Source organism: Chiloscyllium plagiosum, chromosome 4, assembly GCF_004010195.1.
Source record: "Chiloscyllium plagiosum isolate BGI_BamShark_2017 chromosome 4, ASM401019v2, whole genome shotgun sequence".
NCBI lineage: Eukaryota > Metazoa > Chordata > Chondrichthyes > Orectolobiformes > Hemiscylliidae > Chiloscyllium > Chiloscyllium plagiosum.
Genome location: NC_057713.1, coordinates 76111468 through 76130060, shown reverse-complemented (window position 1 = coordinate 76130060; position 18593 = coordinate 76111468). Strand labels below are relative to the sequence as shown.

At 41.0% G+C, this 18593-nt stretch overlaps 1 long non-coding RNA gene across 1 annotated transcript in view; it reads left to right on the top strand.

The window, feature by feature from the left end:
* Positions 1 to 13629, top strand: part of LOC122549571 — a 115211-nt gene extending 101582 nt beyond the window's left edge. The window contains exon 3 of the long non-coding RNA XR_006311582.1: positions 13515 to 13629. This is a non-coding gene — a long non-coding RNA (uncharacterized LOC122549571). The remainder of the gene's footprint in view (positions 1 to 13514) is intronic.
* The last annotated feature ends 4964 nt before the right edge of the window (positions 13630 to 18593 follow it).

Genomic DNA, 18593 nt, shown 5'->3' with positions numbered 1-18593 from the left:
CTTCACCTTCTCTCCTTTCTTCTCCTTCTCCCTCTTGAGCACAACAAATAGATCTTGGAGTATACATTCACAAAAAATCTCATCATGCTCCCATTAATAATCTCCTCTCATTAAAACAAGTCAAGCTCATGAGTAGTAAAAGGAACAACACTGGAAGCTCAGTGTCAAAGCAACAATAAAGCAGCTGTTTCCAACAGATACTCATCTGTTTATTTTTGACACAAAATGTTAATCCTTGTTCCGCTCAACCCTTTCAGTTGAAGTAAACACATGATCTCCCGAAAGATGATGAGTAAGAAATGGCTGCACAAAGAAAACATCATTACTTGATAGTCCAGCAAGTAATAGACTGATACCATGCATCTCTTGCAGTATAGGCTGGTTGAATTTACATTTGGTGACTTTCCCATTTTGAGTGCAATGTGACTTTACTTCAAGTGGACCTGCTGAGTTTTCTCCAGCACCCCCTGTTTTTACTTCAGATCTTCAGCATCCTCAGTATGTTGCTTTTATTTAAGATCCTGAGAGAACTTGAACTAAGCCATGCAGCCATTCGATGAGATCATGTCTGATCTTAAAATCCTCAACTCCACTTTCCTGCCTTTTCACCAAAACCCTTGAATATCAAACTGATTAAAAATCTGTCTGTCTCAGTCTTGAATATACTTTATGACCCAACCTCAACAGCCTTTGTGGTAAAGAATTTCACAGCTTCACTACCCTCTGAGAGAAGAACTTTCTCCTCATCTACCTGATTCTGAGATTGTACCCCCTGGTCCTGGACTTTTCTTCAAGGAGAAACAGCACCTCCATATCTACCTTGTCAAGTCTGCTAAATATTAAATGTGTTTTATTAAGGTCGCTACTCATTATTCTAAACTCCATTGAGTCCCTCCGTACCTGATATCACTCCAGTAAGCCATTTCTGAATTGCCTCCAATGCCAGTATATCTTTCCTTAGACAAGAGGCTGAAAACTGCTCACAGAACTCCAGTGTAGTCTGATTACTGTCTTTTTTTTGCTACTTTTATATTTCTTCTCTTTGAAATAAAGATCAAGATCCAAAGTGCCCTCCCTATAACTTGCTGAACTTAAAAGTTAGCTTTCTGTGATTCATGCATGAGGAATCCGTCTATTCAGTTGCTTTCTACAATCTTGCTTCATTTAAATAATAGGTAACTCCTTTATTCTTCCTGCCTCAATGCATAGCTTCATATTTCTCTACATTATATTCCATCCGCCAAGTTTTTGCACATTCACTCACTTGCTGATATCCCTCTGCAGACTGCCATCCTCAGCACTTGCCTTCCTACCTCCTTTATGTCATTCATACACCTGTTTAAAGTAGATTCATTTTCGTTCAAGTTATTAATATTCATTGTAAATAATTGTGGCCTCAGCACAAAACTAATTACATGTTGACATCCCAAAAATGTTCACTTTATCCCAACTCTCTCTTTTCTATTAGTTAGCCATTCCCCTATCCATGTTAATATACTATTTCCAACATCATGAGATCTTATCGTATTAAGTAGCTTAGTATGTGTTATCTTTTTAAATGTCTTATGACAATCCAAATATATTAGATCTATTGTTTCCCCTTTATTTAAGCTGCTTGTAACCTCCTCAAAGAATTCTAGTAAATTCCTCAGCTGTGATTTCTCCGTCTCAAAGACATGCCTACTCTGCTTTGATCATATTATGTTATTTCTAAATACTCTGCTGTTCCATTTTTTACAAAGAATATTAGCATTTCCACACAAAAAAAAACAGTTGTTAAACAAACTGGTCTACAGTTATTTGTTTTATTTTCTCTTTCCCTTTTTAAATAAAACACATTACATTGGCAGTTTTCCAATCCTCTAGGACTTTTTCAAAAGCCAAGGATTTTTTGGAAGATTACTACCAGGGCATCCATTATCTCTGTAGCTACTTCCTTTAATATCCTAGGATGCATTCCATTGAACTCAGAGGACTTTTCAACCTTTAGTCCCATTAATTTCTTTAGCACCTGTTCTCTCGTGATAATTATTGTATTTATTTCCTCTACTCCTTTTACCCCTTTATTATTTTTTTGGTTGCTATTCATGTCTTCTGATATAAAGCCAGATGTAATCATCTTAGCTGCCAGGCTAAACTATCATCTCTGCAGAGACTGTTACATTTGCATTGAGTGTGTCTGATTCCGTACAGGAATAAGTTGATATACTTAAAGTGGATAATAGCTTGGGTATAATCCTCAAGAATTTCTTTAAGAATAAATTTTATTCCTAATAAACAGTTTATTCTGAGTTCATCAAAGTAGTCCGGATAGTAGAACAAAGAAAAACCAGTGGTCGTTTTGGTGATCGAATCGACAAATTTACAGAAGTGGTGTGATTTGTACTGTAGTGAAGCTTAAATATTGGTGTGTTTCTCCCACTGTCCACAGGGCCATTAAACATAGAAGCAGAAGTATGTTATTCAAATCATCAAGTCTTCTCCAACATTCAGTAAAATTAATTATTGCAATAATACCCAAAACTGGGAAAGATGTGAACTTAATCTATAAATTATAAATGGGAAAGATAACATAGATGGTCCAGAGAAGAATGTGGGATGATTCAGAAACTCTCCTCCTCTTTCACCCAATACAGTCCTCTTGTAATTTTACCATCCGTTTTATTCTTTCCTGTCACAAAGACATTGATGTCTTATTGCACACCAATTTAAGAGGTCAAACATCCCTTTCATTCATAGCTTCCCTGTTTAAAGTTACTTGCTTAGTATTTGAACTCTGTAATATGACAGTTGTACTGAATTTGCATGTTTTCTACATTACAACATTATAAGTATTTCAATGGCTGCTAAAGAGCTTCAAAACATCCTGTAATCGTGAAAAGTGTTACACTTCACAAATCATTCTAATCCAATCTTGAAAACTCAACTCGTTCACCAAAACAATATCACCAGTGAAATCAATTTTAACCTTTATAAAAAAATAATGACAACTAGAATCATCTCCATTATTTTGCTTTCATATCTTGCTCAAAATTAATATGTATAAATCTATCACCACCTGTAAATATCCACTGTTCGACAGTAAGAAGCCTTTAAAAAAAAGGCCCTTTTCATAATAAGAAGGCACCTACCACTGTAAAGCTGTCAGTCAGAATGAGACTAAATTGCCCAAACATTGTGGAACACTAACTGTCCTGGGAGGGGGCTACTTAGTTAAGCTGCATCAGAAATAACTCCACGAAGGCTGATGTCCCGTCTCCAAGTCATCCTTTATATGTGCATAGTACATGACACTACTCCTGCTAGCTCAGAGCCAAGTCCTAGAGTGAACAGAACCCCTGATGCTCTTGTTTATATGTGTCAGCCAAGGCTCTATGATTGGACCAGGTAACAGTACCAATAAGGGAACTTATACTCTATGAAGTCCACCAGGCTGTCCTCATTCAATCAATATATCCCTCCTCTTCAAAATAAGACAATAAGACATAGGAGTGGAAGTAAGGCCATTCGGCCCATCGGGTCCTCTCCGCTATTCAATCATGGCTGATGCGCATTTCAGCTCCACTTACCAGCGTTCTCCCCGTAGCCCTTAATTCCTCTAGACAACAAGAATCTATCAATCTCGGCCTTGAAGACATTTAGCGTCCTGGCTTCCACTGCACTCCGTGGCAATGAATTCCACAGGCCCACCACTCTCTGGCTGAAGAAATGTCTCTGCATTTCTGTTCTGAAATGACCCCCTCTAATTCTAAGGCTGTGTCCACGGGTCCTAGTCTCCTCGTTTAGCTGAAACAATTTCCTAGCATCCACCTTTTCCAAGCCATGTATTATTTTGTACGTCTCTATTAAGTCTCCCCTTAATCTTCTAAACTCCAACGAGTACAATCCCAGTATCCTCAGCCGTTCCTCATATGTTAGATCTGTCATTCCAGGGATCATCCGTGTGAATCTCCGCTGGACACGTTCCAGTGCCAGTATGTCCTTCCTGAGGTGTGGGGACCAAAACTGGACACAGTACTCCAAATGGGGCCTAACCAGAGCTTTATAAAGTCTTAGTAGTACTTGGAACATATGTCTGTTCTTTTTACTATAGCCTCTGCTGGGGCATTTTTGGATACTGGCAGTGTGGACCGTAGCCAACGTCTTGGCCTGGAAAGTCTAGGCCAAAATTCATCATCATCCTTAGGTGATAATGGCATTGAGGCCGCAACATTGGCCATGTCCATCTCTTCCTCAGAGGTTTCAGTGCTTGGCAGAGAGAGCAAACTGGTTCTGACAGCCTTGCTGGATTCTCTGAACAGTCAGGTATGTTTTGCTCCTGCAATGTTTTCAAGAATGCAGCTTTCATGTGGCCCATGCACTTGTTCAGGATCACCACTCCTATCTGAGCTTGTACATTGTACATCATGGGACCTGACATTGTGTCAACCATGTATCTTACTTATGCAGGGCCATTTCCATGGTTTCAACTCCAAACCTCATTCACTGAAGTAAACTGCTTCTCCCACTTAGAGGAGTCTTGTTTCTGGCATTAGCGCTCCTGATGTAGTTTCACCCTCCGCACCTTCCCAGATGTGGAAAGATCAGATTTAACTTGGTGTGGAGTCTTCTCCCCATTAGCAACTCCGCTGGAGCTGTCCCTATACTTGTGTGCAGATTAGTCCTACAATCAAATATGAATCGAGACAGTTTGGCATCGGGTGAAGCTGTAAGCACTTTCTTTAACCCTACCTTCAAAGCTTGGATTGTTCTTTCCACCAGAACATTGGATAATGGATGGAATAACTGTCCCTATATGCCGAATGCTATTTGACTTTAGGAAATACTAAAATTTCCTGCAGGTAAATGATGGTCTGTTGTCTGTGACCAACACCTAATGGGTCCGTGTATTGTAAAAGATGCTTGCAATGTTTTGGTCGTTGTTCCCGTGTTTGATGAATGAGCACTACGCACATCCAAATACTTTGAATATGCCCACAAAGATTAAAATCAATGAGCCAATGAAAGGACTGCCTTAGTCAGAGTAACTGAGTCCTGGGTTTACCTCCAGTTACTCCCATGAATGTGTGGGAGCTGCTGGTGGTAATTTTTGTCCTTGTTGGCACTCTGAGCACTGCCCCATCAATGTGGCTATGTTAGAATCCATACCACCAGGTATAACTTCTCCCCAACATCTTCATTTTGGAAACCCCTGGATGACCTGGTGGAGTTCAGCCAGTTTCTGGAGGTGACCGTTTCTTGGGACAATCACTTTTGTTCCCCATTAATAATATGCCGTCCTCTATGGTGATCTGGTCTTGCCATGTCCAGAAAGGTTTCAATCCTAGTTGTGATGGCTGTTTTATTTCCCCCATCACCACCAGCTGTTTTAGTTTCACCAGGATGGGATTTTCTTTGTATCCACAATCTGATAATATCAGCAGTGACTAGAGGGATATCCAGAAAGCTTAAAACCAGAATAGACTATTCTAGTGGCAGCACAATTAGTGGTGTAACCACTAGTGGGAGGTGGCTCAAAGCATCCATACTTATCACTTGGCCTCCCAGTTGGCGTTCCAACTTGTAAGTGTACACATTCAGAATAAGTGCTTTCTGCTGAATTTGATCAGAAGCTATGGGTGGCACGGCCCTATCCTCTTAAAGTAACCCTGGCAGGAGTTTGTGGTCCATTACTATAACAAATTTATGTCCATTAAGGCATCAGTGGAACTTCCGCAATCCAAAGATGACTGCCTAATCTTCCTTCTCTATCTCTGGCATTCTTTGTTCAACATCAGCCAAAGTCCAGGAACCCTACAGTTAGCTGACACCACCGCAATACCATTGGGAGAGGCATTTCATGTCAGCACCACATCTCGCTTGAAATCATAGTATGGCAACACATGAGACAGCGATAGCTGCTTCTTCACTTCCCTACATCTTGGTTATGAGACCATTTCCAAGGTTGACCTTTTTTTTCATTAGCAAATGCAAGCATGCCAGGATGGAGGCCAGGTTACGTAGGAACTTTAAATAATAGTTCACCAATCGAAGGAAAGACCTAGACTCAGGTATACATATGGGAGCCAGGATACCTTTGATAGTCCTCACTTTATCTTCTAGCAAGTGTAACCCAATCTTATCAATTCTGTAGCCCAAGTAGGTCATTTGCAGTGCCTGGAATATACATTTCTCCCTTCTAAGGCATACACTCAACCTGGAGAAACATTTAAGTGCTATATCCAAGTTCTCTAAATGTTCTTTATTGGTCTTCCTAGTTATTATTGAGAAGTGTGACACTGGAAAAGCACAGCAGGCCAGGCAGCATCTGAGGAACAGAAGAGTCGACGTTTCGGGCATAAGTCCTTCATCAGCAATGTAGAGGGGGTACCTACCTGATTCTGACTCTCCAGCATGTGCAGTCCTCACTTTCCCCTAGTTATTAGCATATCATCCAGACAAATGGTGACTTGGGGTAGACTGAATAAAATGTTGTCGATTGTCCACTGCTAGCCAAATGACAGTCTTGTATATTGGTACAAACACTTATGGGTATTAATTGTAGCATATATCTGGGAATCTTCATTTAATCGCAATTGGATGCCTGCATGTTTCATGTCCAGCTTCGTGAAGGACAGCTCCCCTCCCCGTCAGTTTTGCGAAGAAGTCCTTTATGCAAGGGATTGGGTATTTATCCAACTAACAAAAATGATTTATTGTTTGTCTAAAATTCCCACAAAGGTGAATCGACCCATCAGGCTTCACAATCGGTATGACTGAATCTGCCCGTTCTGCAGTCTGTACTGATTTGAATATTCCTTCGCTGTCCAATCTCCTGATTTCTGCCTCTATTTTTACACATAAAGCAAATGGCACTGGGTGGACCCTGCAGAATCATTGAATTGCTTCTTGGTCAATATGTAAGGTGGACTTGGACTTTTTGAAGGTCCTTAGACCTTCCTGACAAACTTCCAGGTAGTTACTTAGGACTTCACTCAAGCAGCAATTTTCTAATTGAAAACTGTTGAGCCAATCAAATTGAATCTTTCTCAATCAATTTCATCCAATCAAGCTGGACCCAAGTCTTTCACTCAGTCATAACCAAACCAAATGCTTCTGATAAGAGACCTGAATCAAAGTTGTACCCTTAATCTGTAGGGGTTCCCTGGTGTAGGTTCTCAGCCTGAGCTGAGATCTTATGCAAACTTAAGGGTTGGAATCCAGAGCAAATTTTAATAAAGACTGGTTCTGCAATCACTGATACTGTGCCTGTATCGCCCTTTAGAACTGGGTGACCATTTAACCAGATGTTTATTTTGATTGGTTCTGATTTGGAATGTTGCTAAGCAATCTAACTGTTCCAAAGGCTGTGCATTCTCCAAGATACCGGCCTATGAATTCTCTTACTTAGTTCAGGCCTAGTGGGATTCTTTTGCTATCTGAAGTCCACATACCGGCAGCAACTATAGTGGCTTGCTGATCCACCTCCTGAAGAAAATTTTAACAGTTTGGCCGAGACTTGGCTTTGTTTTGGGGGTTTTGCTGTGGGCTGACCTGGAGCCCCTCTGTTCAGGATATGTCCTCAGTAAGGCTTTGCAATTGCCTTCACTCCAATGTTGTTCCCCAAGCTCAGTCGACCTAATGAGGGTATTCACTTCCATCAGATTACCATCTAACTCGTGCTCCACTCGCCGCATTTTCCGATGGCAAAGTCAGTTGTAGTGCCTGTTTGAAAGCTAGTTGTGCTTCAGCTTGTAGATGCTTATGCATAGTTACATCATTAAACCTACATACCAAATGGTCTCGCAGCATCTCATTTAGGGTTAAACCAAAATGACATGACTCTGGCAGTTGTCAAAAATCCTGATATGGACTCCCTGATAGCATCTCAGATTTAGAGGATGCTTGGAATTGTAAAATTCCTTAGCTAAATCTGTCAACTCTTGAAAGGTTTTAGTATCTGGTGCCTTAGGAAAAGTTCAGCCGCTAATAACCGAGAAAGCTGCAGGTCCATAAGCACTCAGAAAAATTACTCTTTGCTTTTCATCTACTCCAATGTCATTTGTCCAGGAAAAAATAGTACATTCTTTCCAGGTACTGGCCCAGTCTTTGTTGGTAGGATAGAATAAGTCAAGCCTCCCTAGTAGCAGCATGATGCAGAAATGCTTACTCCAACTCAAAGATGATTGTTGCGAGCAAATCTCTCCAGGGGTGTGTTTTTCTCTTGTCACCACCGAAATAACTCCACAAATGCTGGTATCCTGTTACTAAGTCACCTTTTATTGACATGGGCATAATATGTGACATTGACCCAGTTAGCTCAGAGCTGGCTCCTAAAGTGAATAGAACCCCTGACACTCCTGTTTATATCTGTCAGCCAGGACTTCCTGTTTGGACCAGGTTAACAGTCTCAATCAGGGAACCCATATTCTATGAAGTCCACCTGGATGCCCTCGGGCCAATCACTACAGTATCCTTGGTGAGAATACACCTGTGTGCATTAAGGAAAATGCTGTTAAGATTTTCCTGTTTGAAAATATTCAGAGTCAGAGCTAGCTTGTCAGAATCGATATATCGTTCACCTGTAAATAAGGGGCAAATCAACTTGGAGAAATTGAGGACCGCAGATGCTGGAGATCAGAGATGAGAGTGTAGTGCTGGAAAAGTACAGCATGTCTGAGTTGCAGGAAAATTGATGTTTCGGGCATAAGCCCTTCATCGGGAATGAGGCGTCTGGGTCCGGGCTGAGGCATAAATGGAAGGTGGTGGGGTTTGAGGGAAGGTAGCTCAGAAAGCGATAGGTGGATGAAGGTGAGGGAGAAGGTGATAGGTCAGAGGGGGGAGTAATGGACAGGTTCAGAGGGTATTGCTGAGATGGAGGTTTCCGACTGGGACAATGTGGGGGAGGGGAAGTGAGGAAGATGTTGAAATCCACATTTATCCCGTGTGGTTGCAGGGTCCCAAGGCGGAATATAAGGCTTTCCTCCTCCAGGCTTCAGGTGGTAACGGTTTGGTGGTGGAGGAGGCCCAAGACCTGCATGTCCTTGACAGAGTGGGAGGGGGGAGTTAAAGGGTTCAGTGGGGCATTGGTGTTGGTGGGTGCGGGTGTCACAGAGATGTTCTCTGAAACAATCCGCAAGAAGGTGTCCTGTCTCCCCAATGTAGAGGAGACCACACCTTTTCTTGGAGTTATTTTAGACAGGTAAAGTGAAAATAAATCATTTAAATTGTGTACAGCAGATCAAATGCAATTATTCAGTTCATTTTCTAACTCATACATCCACCAAATGTAAAATGGAGAAAAAGACATTTAGCTAGCAAGTTATTTCTAAATTAATTCAGAATGCACCATCTACATTAATATATTTAAATTCATGTGAAAGCAATAAGATGTGCACATTTTTTTACTCATGATAATGCTTCAAAAAGTCCAGCACTACATCTGTAAGGCATTGAACAGCAGCCTATAATGATGTATAGCCAAGTCCTGAGTGGGCTGAGAGACTCCTAGTAGAAATTAAAATGGCACAGCAAAATCTCCTATTTGAGGAAGAGAAATGAGACTATTCATATGAACCTTTTCCAAATAATAGTTTTCAAAAACATTTCACCTTAAACTTAATAAGTGGGAAAGGCTAAGATTGTATTGTTAGACTAAACTGAACAGCTTAATTGGCCTGTTGATTTAAAATGTAAATTAAGCGTTACATTGAGGGTCATAGATTAGATCTGAGTATTGTGTACAATTTTGATCTCCTCATCTGAGGAAGTGTGTTCTGGCTATGAAGGAAGTGTAACAAATATTTACCAGATTGATTCCTGTGATGGTATTTGAAGAGAGAATGGATCTGTTAGAATTGTATGCACTGAAGAATGAAAGGAGCTCTCATAAACACCTATAAAATTCTAACAGGTAAACAAGGAAGGATGGATCTGATAACCACAGAGTCAAAAATCAGAGGCCACAATTTAAAGGTAAGGATAGGTTATTTAAGACTGAGATGATGAGAAATTTCTTCATTTAAATAATGGAGCACCTGTGGAATTTGAATTAGAAATAATGACACTAATGACCCTTGTTGATTGTTAGAAAATCCCATTTGGGTTCACTAATGTCACTTAGGGAAGGAAACTGCTGTCTTTACCTGATCTGGTCTACACGTGGCTCCAGACTCAGCAATGTGGTTGAGTCGTAAATGCCCTCTGGGAAATTAGGGACGAGCAATAAATACTAGCTGAGCCAGCAACCTCCATATTTTTTAGGTTAGATTAGTCTAGATTACTTACAGTGTGGAAACAGGCCCTCCGGCCCAACAAGTCCACTCCGACCCGCCGAAGCGCAACCCACCCAGACCAATTCCCTTACGTTTACCCCTTCACCTAACACTACGGGCAATTTAGCCAGGCCAATTCACCTAAGCTGCACATTTTTGGATTGTGGGAGGAAACCGGAGCACCCGGAGGAAACCCACGCAGACACGGGGAGAATGTGCAAACTCCACACAGAGAGTCGCCTGAGGCGGGAATTGAACACAGTTCTCTGGTGCTGTGAGGCAACAGTGCTAACCACTGTGCCACCGTGCCACCCACAAAAAAAAAGCTATTTCCCCAGAAGGTGGTGAGCCGAGGCAATTCTCTGGTTGAGGCCAAGATATTGAATGTTTTCAGGAAATAGTTAATACAATTCTTAACACTAAAGGAATCAAAGGGTATTGGGAGAAAGCAGGAATCATATAATGAATTGGATGATTAATATGATCATATTGAATGGCAAAGCAGGATTGATGGGCTGAATGGTCTACTCTTCGTATTTTCAATGTTTCGCCATCTATAGATCAAAGATAAATAAATATGTTTCCTTCGGTGGTAGAATGAAGAACTAAATACACTGCTGAAAAAATTAGAAGTCTCCTATTTAAGATAAATGTCAGATGTTTATGTTTTCAGAGGACTGAGAGTAATTGGAATTTACTTCCTAGAAAGGAAGTGGAAGAATCTTTGAATATTTTAGAGGCAAAGGTAGAGGGATTCTTGTGAAGCAAATGTTTGAAAGGTTATCAGAGGTGATGAGAATATGGAATAATCAGATCAGTCCCAATCTTATCGAATGGTGGAGCAGGCGAAAGTGGCTGAGTGACCACATCCTATTCCTAATTTGCATGTTTGTATGCTTGTGTACAAATAATACCATTACAAACTCAGATCAGGGCTGTGAATTCTGCTGTGAATATCTTATCTTTTGACTCTTCAAAGTGTGTTCAGCATCTACAAAGCACATGCCAGGAAAATGATGGAATATTCCATTTGTCTGGATGACTGCAATTCCAACAATACACCATCCAGGACAAAACAAATTTCAACATTTACTCCTCCATCATCAACACCAGTAGGTATCATATACAAAATACACCATAATAACTCAGTAAGGCTCCTCTGACAACACCTTCTAAACCTGTGACCTCTACCACCATGAAGGACAAAGTTCGAAGATGTATGGAATTCTCACTCTCTCCCTCAAAGTTGAGATTCCCTCAAAATTCTGCACCATTGTGACTTTGCAACTATATCACCGTTCCTTCCACACTGCTAGACCAAAATGCTGAATTTCCCTTCCTGAAACATGTTGGCTGTACCTACACCACAAATAAAGTACAGGTTGAACCAGATATTTCATCAACACCTTCTCAACAGCAACTAGGATAGACAATAAATAGTGGTCTGCAAGTGATACTCAGAACTGAAAAACAAATAAAAAGAAGTACACTTCACTCTATTCCATCTCCCGACATGGAACCATGGCTGTTTCTCTGTCAACCTCTGATCCAGCGCTCCTGGGGATTCTGAGAGACTCGCTAGTCTAGATTATCTGATTACTGCAAAAACACAATAGTCTTTAGCTGTACTCACAAGACCCATAGTTGTTTGAGGTCTCCCATTACAGTGATCTCTAGCATCTTCAGCATTCTTCCCCACTTACACCCTTGAGACAGAAAAATCATCTCATAGGTATATTAAAATATGTAAAGGAGTACAGAAGCTCAAGTGGTTACACTAGGGAATTTCTTCAGGAAAATTGTGAAGTAAAGAACATTGTTTTGCATTGATTTTGGTCTTCGATCGTGTAACAGGAATAGCAATAATATAATAATAGCATTAGAAATATGCAAAAGGTGTGTGAATGAAGTGGTCAAGATATCAGTAGTACAGCTGGTGTCCAGAAGAGGAAAGGGGTTGTTCAAGAGAAGTTTTCTGATGGCTTGTTACTTTCCCTCCAGTAGTATTTGCCAATCATGCATTGTTATTCTTAATTTCCTTGTCCTTTTTTTCATTTTCCTCTGTCACTTGCTCCTCCATGGTTTGCAACTACACCAGATGAGATAACTGTGCAAAAAACTATATCAAATTCAGAGTCACTTGCTGAGTAGGTTCTCCATGTAGTTCAGACATCAGAACATTTGTTTGAGGAGACCTATAGCTCATTCAATGAGACATCATGTTCTGTGTGATTCTTTTCTTCACCTCTGCACCTATTTTCCTGTCACGGGTCATGACTCATTTATAGAGGGGATACCCATTTTCTTCATGGAACATATCTGTCATACCTGTTATTTAGTGTGGTAGATGATGGTGTTGAGGGGTGGAGAGGGTGGGAGTTGAAAACTGCTGCAATATGGACACATCTGGCCTCTGTCTTAACATCAAGGTCGGACCAGCATTCTTTATTGCCTTGGCACATACAGCAACTGAGCATTCAAGATGTCAGAAAACATGGCTAATCCTGGAAGAGGAAATGCAGAGATATATGTGCGTAATCAAGTAAATTCCACTCATGGAGACATAGAACACTGCCAGCAAATCTAAAGACTTTTCTCATCCTAATTGATGGTCTTGATGAAGGACATGCTGTTTTACAGTCTTGTTGCAAAAAGGGCATCTGTCAACTGTCTGATGGCATATGGATAGCTCGTGGACTCATGTTGCTGAGGTCACCTGAGGCAGCCAGGAATGAGCTTGCAATGTAGACATTGTGAGATACTGTAACCTTTTATAGTCACGCTGTGCTGAATGTACTCTGGTGTTTGGCTCCAATTCAGGCTGGAACTGCCTGTTGAATTGCAGCTTCACCACACACTGCTCTCATGTCATGTTCAGACATGAGTTTGTATTCTAGTAGAGAGAAATCTGCTCCAGATGATATACATTCTGCAAGGTCTCCTGTGTCTTCACCTATTTTCCTCTCTCCTGTGAGAACCTCTGCTGCCCTGCTTGCTGTTGCTATGTCCTCTATGTAATAGTCTCAGTGGTATTTTCTCAATAATGCTGCAGCCTGCTGAAGTAAAGTGGTGAAACTACAGCTGATTGACAGCTTTCCGACAGTCTTGCAGTGTCAGAAGATTCAGAAATGCAGCAAATACAGCTGATACTATACCAGAAGGCTGAACCAAACATTTGCTGTAATGGAAGTGAATTTCTCTTTGATTATTACTTCTGCAGTTTGCTTCCTGATTTTACAAAACATGTTTTTTTTTGGGCAGGCTAAAAAAGGAACAATCTAAAGTTCACAAGTCCCAGTGGTATCTACCCCAGGTTATTGAGAGAGGCAAGAGAGGAGACTGCTGGGGCCTTGACTCAGATCTTTGTATCCTCATTAGCCACCGGAGAAGTCCCAGAGGACTGGTAAGTAGCTAATGTTGTTCCTCTGTTCAAGAAGGGAAATAGGGATAATACAGAAAACTATAGCTTGGTGAGTCTCAAATCAGTGATTGAGAAGCTATTTGAAAGGATTCTTAGGGGTAGGATTCACACTTATTTGCAAAAGCATGGCCTAATTGGGGACAGTCAGCATGGCTTTGTGCGAGGCAGATCATGCCTTTGTAACTTGACTGAATTTTTCGAGAAGATGATGAAGGTGACTGATGAGGGTAGAGCAGTGGATGTTGTTTACATGGATTTTAGTAAAGGTTCAGACAAGGTCCCTCATGATAGGCTCATCCAGAAGATTAAGATGCATGGGATCCACAGTGACTTGGCTGCATGGATTCAGAATTGGTTTGCCCATAGAAGGCAGAGGGAAGTGGTAAAAGGGTCCTTCTCAGGTTGAAGATCTGCGACTAATATTATTCCACAGGGATCCATACTGGCACCTCTGCTGTTAGAGATAAACATAAATGACTTGGAATGAAAATGGAGATGGGTGGTTTAGTAAGTTTTCTGATGATACAAAGATTGTTCAAATTGTGTTTAGTGTAGGAGGTTGTCAAAGGATACAGTGGGATATAGATCAGTTGCAGATATAGACGGAGAAATGGCAGATGGTATTTACTCCAGGTAAGTGTGAGGTGCAGCACTTTGGAAGATCAAATGTTAAGGAAAGGTCTACAGTTAATGACAGGACTCTGAACAGCATTGATCTACAGAAAGAACTTGGGGTTCAAGTCCATAGCTCCCAGAAAGTGGCCATACAACCAGAAAAGATGGTAAAGTCAACATATGGTATGTTTGCCTTTATTGGTCAGGGAATTGAATACAAGAGTCAAGATGTCATGTTGCAGCCTTATAAGATTGTGTTCAATTCTGGTCGCCACATTACAAGAAGGGTGTGAAAGCTTTGGACAGGGTTCAGAAGAGGTCTACCAGGATGCTGCCTGGATTAGAGGGTATGAACTATAAGGAGAGACTGGAAAAATTCAATTTATTTTCTCTTGAATGGCGAAGGCTGAGGGTAGACTTTGTAGACGTCTATAAAATTATGAGATGCATAATTGATGGTCAGAATCTTTTCCCCAGAGTTGAAATATCTAATACTAGGGGGCATGCATTTAAGGTGAGGGGGGAAAGTTGAAAGGAAACATGAAGGGCAGGTTATGTTAGACAGAGAGTGATAGGAGTCTGGAACGCACTGACAGGGGTGGTGCTGGAGGCAGATACAACAAGGGCATTTAAGGAACTTTTAGATAAGCATATGAATATGCAAGGAATGGAGGGATATGGATCAAGGACAGGCAGAAGGGATTAGTTTCATTTGGTGTCATGTTCGGCACAATATTGTGGGCCGAAGGGCCCGTTCCTGTGCTGTACAGTTCTATCCTTTATGTTCTATGTTCCAAACACTTGCATTTCTGAAAGAAATCATAATACCAGGAAGTTGTTCTGTGTCACAGCTCACTTGGGAGTCTGAGATTTGCCATGGATAAAAATTAGAAATTTAGTTAGTATTCTCATAATTAGTGGCATGGTCAGACACTGAAGTCCAATTATGCACTAAGTGAACTCTGTGACTTTCATTGTGTCCTGGACAACAATTAGTGCAGGAAGTATTCTCACCTGGAGGAGACCAAGTTCTTCCTTTTACTGCTTGAACAAAGCAGCCAGGTTTACTACTATGCATCCATGTGATGGAGAGCTATGTGGATGTTGTCTTGCAGGAAACAGTCCTCCCACTAAATTGCGCAGGAGGAAATATCTGCCTACCATTCGGACAAGGAAGGTCAGGGTCAAGCTTTTCACTAGAGACTGCAGAAGATTCTGAGCGGGGTGGGGAGGCAGAGTGAAGAGTAGATATCACTATCGATATTATTACCCCTGGTGCACAGATAGGGTTGGCAATCAGAATCTTTTTCCCAGAGTTGAAATGTCTAATACCAGGGGCAGGCATTTAAGGTGAGGGAGGAAAGGTCAAAGTCAGAGTTAGTGATGTCATATTTATTCCAGATGCCAAACAACAGTGAATACAGACATTTAAAGGTGGTGCAAATATATGCAGGTAAGATGGTGGACAAAGGGAAGCTTTAGATCCCTGTAGCGTCAGGCCCAATTCGAGATTTGGTAGAATGTTGCCAGGAATTGAGAATTTTAGCAATGAGAAAAGATTGAGTTGACTGGATGTTTTTCTTTGGAGAAAAGAAATATATGGGGACATTTAACTGAGATGTATAAAACTACAAGAGGCCTAAAAAGCATGGTGAAGAAAGACACATTTCTGTTAGCAGTAATGACAATAAATTAGGAGGCATAAATTTAAGGTAATTATCCAGAAGAAGTAGAGGGGTTTTCTTTCTGCATGAGATAAGATTAGCTCTATTTAAAATTCTGGAATTTTAAAAATTGTTTGCATTTAAATTCCCCCAGCTCCCATGGTAAGACTTGAACTCATGTCCCTAAAGCTTTAGCCTGGACCTCTGGGTTACAGATTTAGCAACATTATCACTACATCACCATTTCCCCATTAAGAGATTAAGAAGTGATGTTTAAATTCAAAGTGTGCTGTGGATCTGGAACAAACATGGTGAGAGAGTGGCAGAGGCAGACACCTGCATTATGTTCACTTGAAGTACTGCAACCTATAGAAGTTAGAAAATGAGATTAGGCTGGGGTTGAATGGGTGGTGGAATACTTCTTCAGGAAGAACCTGAGTTACAATGGGTTGAATAACATTGTTCTGTGCCATAACTACTCTACATCTCATGATATCCTCAACCTAATGGATGTTGATAAAACACATTTACAACTTGCATTCAAGGATGCTCCTACGGAGGTTGGTTAATCCACTCCATTATGGCAATAGTCAGGGCTTCCAATACAGAAAAGATGGGAGAGCCATTTCTAATTTTATGTTGATCCAATTGTCACACAACAAAATATAATCCACACCTGAAGGAACATTTATACTTCCTTAGCTACATTTTTATGGGGAGGCAGTGATGTTGTATTAATGCATTGATTTAGTAATCCAGAACCTTAGGCTAATGTTCTGGTGACATTCGAATTCAATGAAAAGAAAACAAAAAACCATCCTAATGACCATGAAACCGGTAATTACTGTAAAAATCCATTTGGGTCACAAACATCTTTTAAGGAAGGAAATCTGTATCCATGCCTGATCTGTCCTATGACTCCAGAGCCACAGTAATGTGGTTGACACTTACCTGCCTGCTGAACAATTTAGGATAGGTAACAAATGCTAGCCTAAGTAGTGCCACGTATATCTGAAGAACAAAAAATAAATCAGTTTTTTTAGGTAATATTTGGGGATTTATTGCACACAAACATAAAGTCGTAATAACTTAAACCTGGTACAACTTCACACCCTTTATCATTTTACAGCACTTATTCACATTCTCCCTATATACAGACATTGGATATATCAATAGTTAGCAAGGACAGGACTTTCTTCCTATTCACCTTACTCATGGGTAGGCCTTGTTCCAACTTCATGTGCAAATCATTGAATCACTCACCACATGGGCTACTATTTTGGCTTAGAAACTGGACATTGATGCTGTCATGAGCGATATGGGACACAATGATCCAAGTCAGTGAAAAAATTCATGAATGGTGAAGATATAAATGGCAGCTTACTATACCAATTTGAGTTAAATTTTGCCCATTCCGTAAAATTTGTTGACAGTCATGGGGAACTGAATTTGGCCAATGTCTTTTCATAAAGGACTCTTCTAACTGTTAGAACAAACTGGCAGTGAAGGAACAGAGAAAGAAGGATACAATCACTTAAGTAATCTCTACTTTTATCTCCAAAGGTGCTGCCAGATGTGCTGAGTAGATTAGATTAGATTACTTACAGTGTGGAAACAGGCCCTTCGGCCCAACAAGTCCACACCGACCCGCCGAAGCGTAACCCACCCATACCCCTACATTTACCCCTTTACCTAACACTACGGGCAATTTAGCATGGCCAATTCACCTGACTTGCACATCTTTGGAGTGTGGGAGGAAACCGGAGCACCCGGAGGAAACCCACGCAGACACGGGGAGAATGTGCAAACTCCACACAGTCAGTCGCCTGAGGCGGGAATTGAACCCGGGTCTCTGGCGCTGCGAGGCAACAGTGCTAACCACTGTGCCACCGTGCCGCCCAAAGTATTTCCAGCACTTTCTGTTTTATGCCATCATCTGCAGAATGTTGCTTTTGTACTACAAAAATGAGACATTTTCCTACTTACAAAGGTGAAAGGACAAACTGTTAACAACTAAAACAATCACACTTCTAGGATCATCAGCAGATGTGCTGTCATTCAACTAACTGTAAACACAAGTTGCCAAAATCCAGTTTCTATTAGTCATGCAGGATTTCTTACAGAAAGTTTAATACTATGGCCGCCACACATACTCTGACAGTTTCCGCTCTGGATTTCACTGTGTCCCTGGACACCTGTTGCCAGGCAACAGTGCAGATTATTTTTAGACTTATAAAAATCTGCTTAAAAAACACTATTAAATGTAATATCAGACACAGTATTTTCCATCCATCATATAAAACCTGTGGAAGTTTCCACTGAGCTCTGCAGAAGATTACTTAGAGTCATAGAGTCATACAGATGTACAGCATGGAAACAGACCCTTCGGTCCAACTTGTCCATGCTGACCAGATATCTCAACCCAATCTAGTACCACCTGCCAGCACCCAGCCCATATTCCTCCAAACACTTCCTATTCAGATTACCTATCCAGATGCCATTTAAATGTTGCAATTGTACCAGCCTCCACCACTTCCTCTGGCAGCTCATTCCATACACGCACTACCCTCTGCGTGAAAAAGTTGCCCCTTAGGTTTCTTTTTATGTCTTTCCCCTCTCACTCTAAATCTATGCACTCTA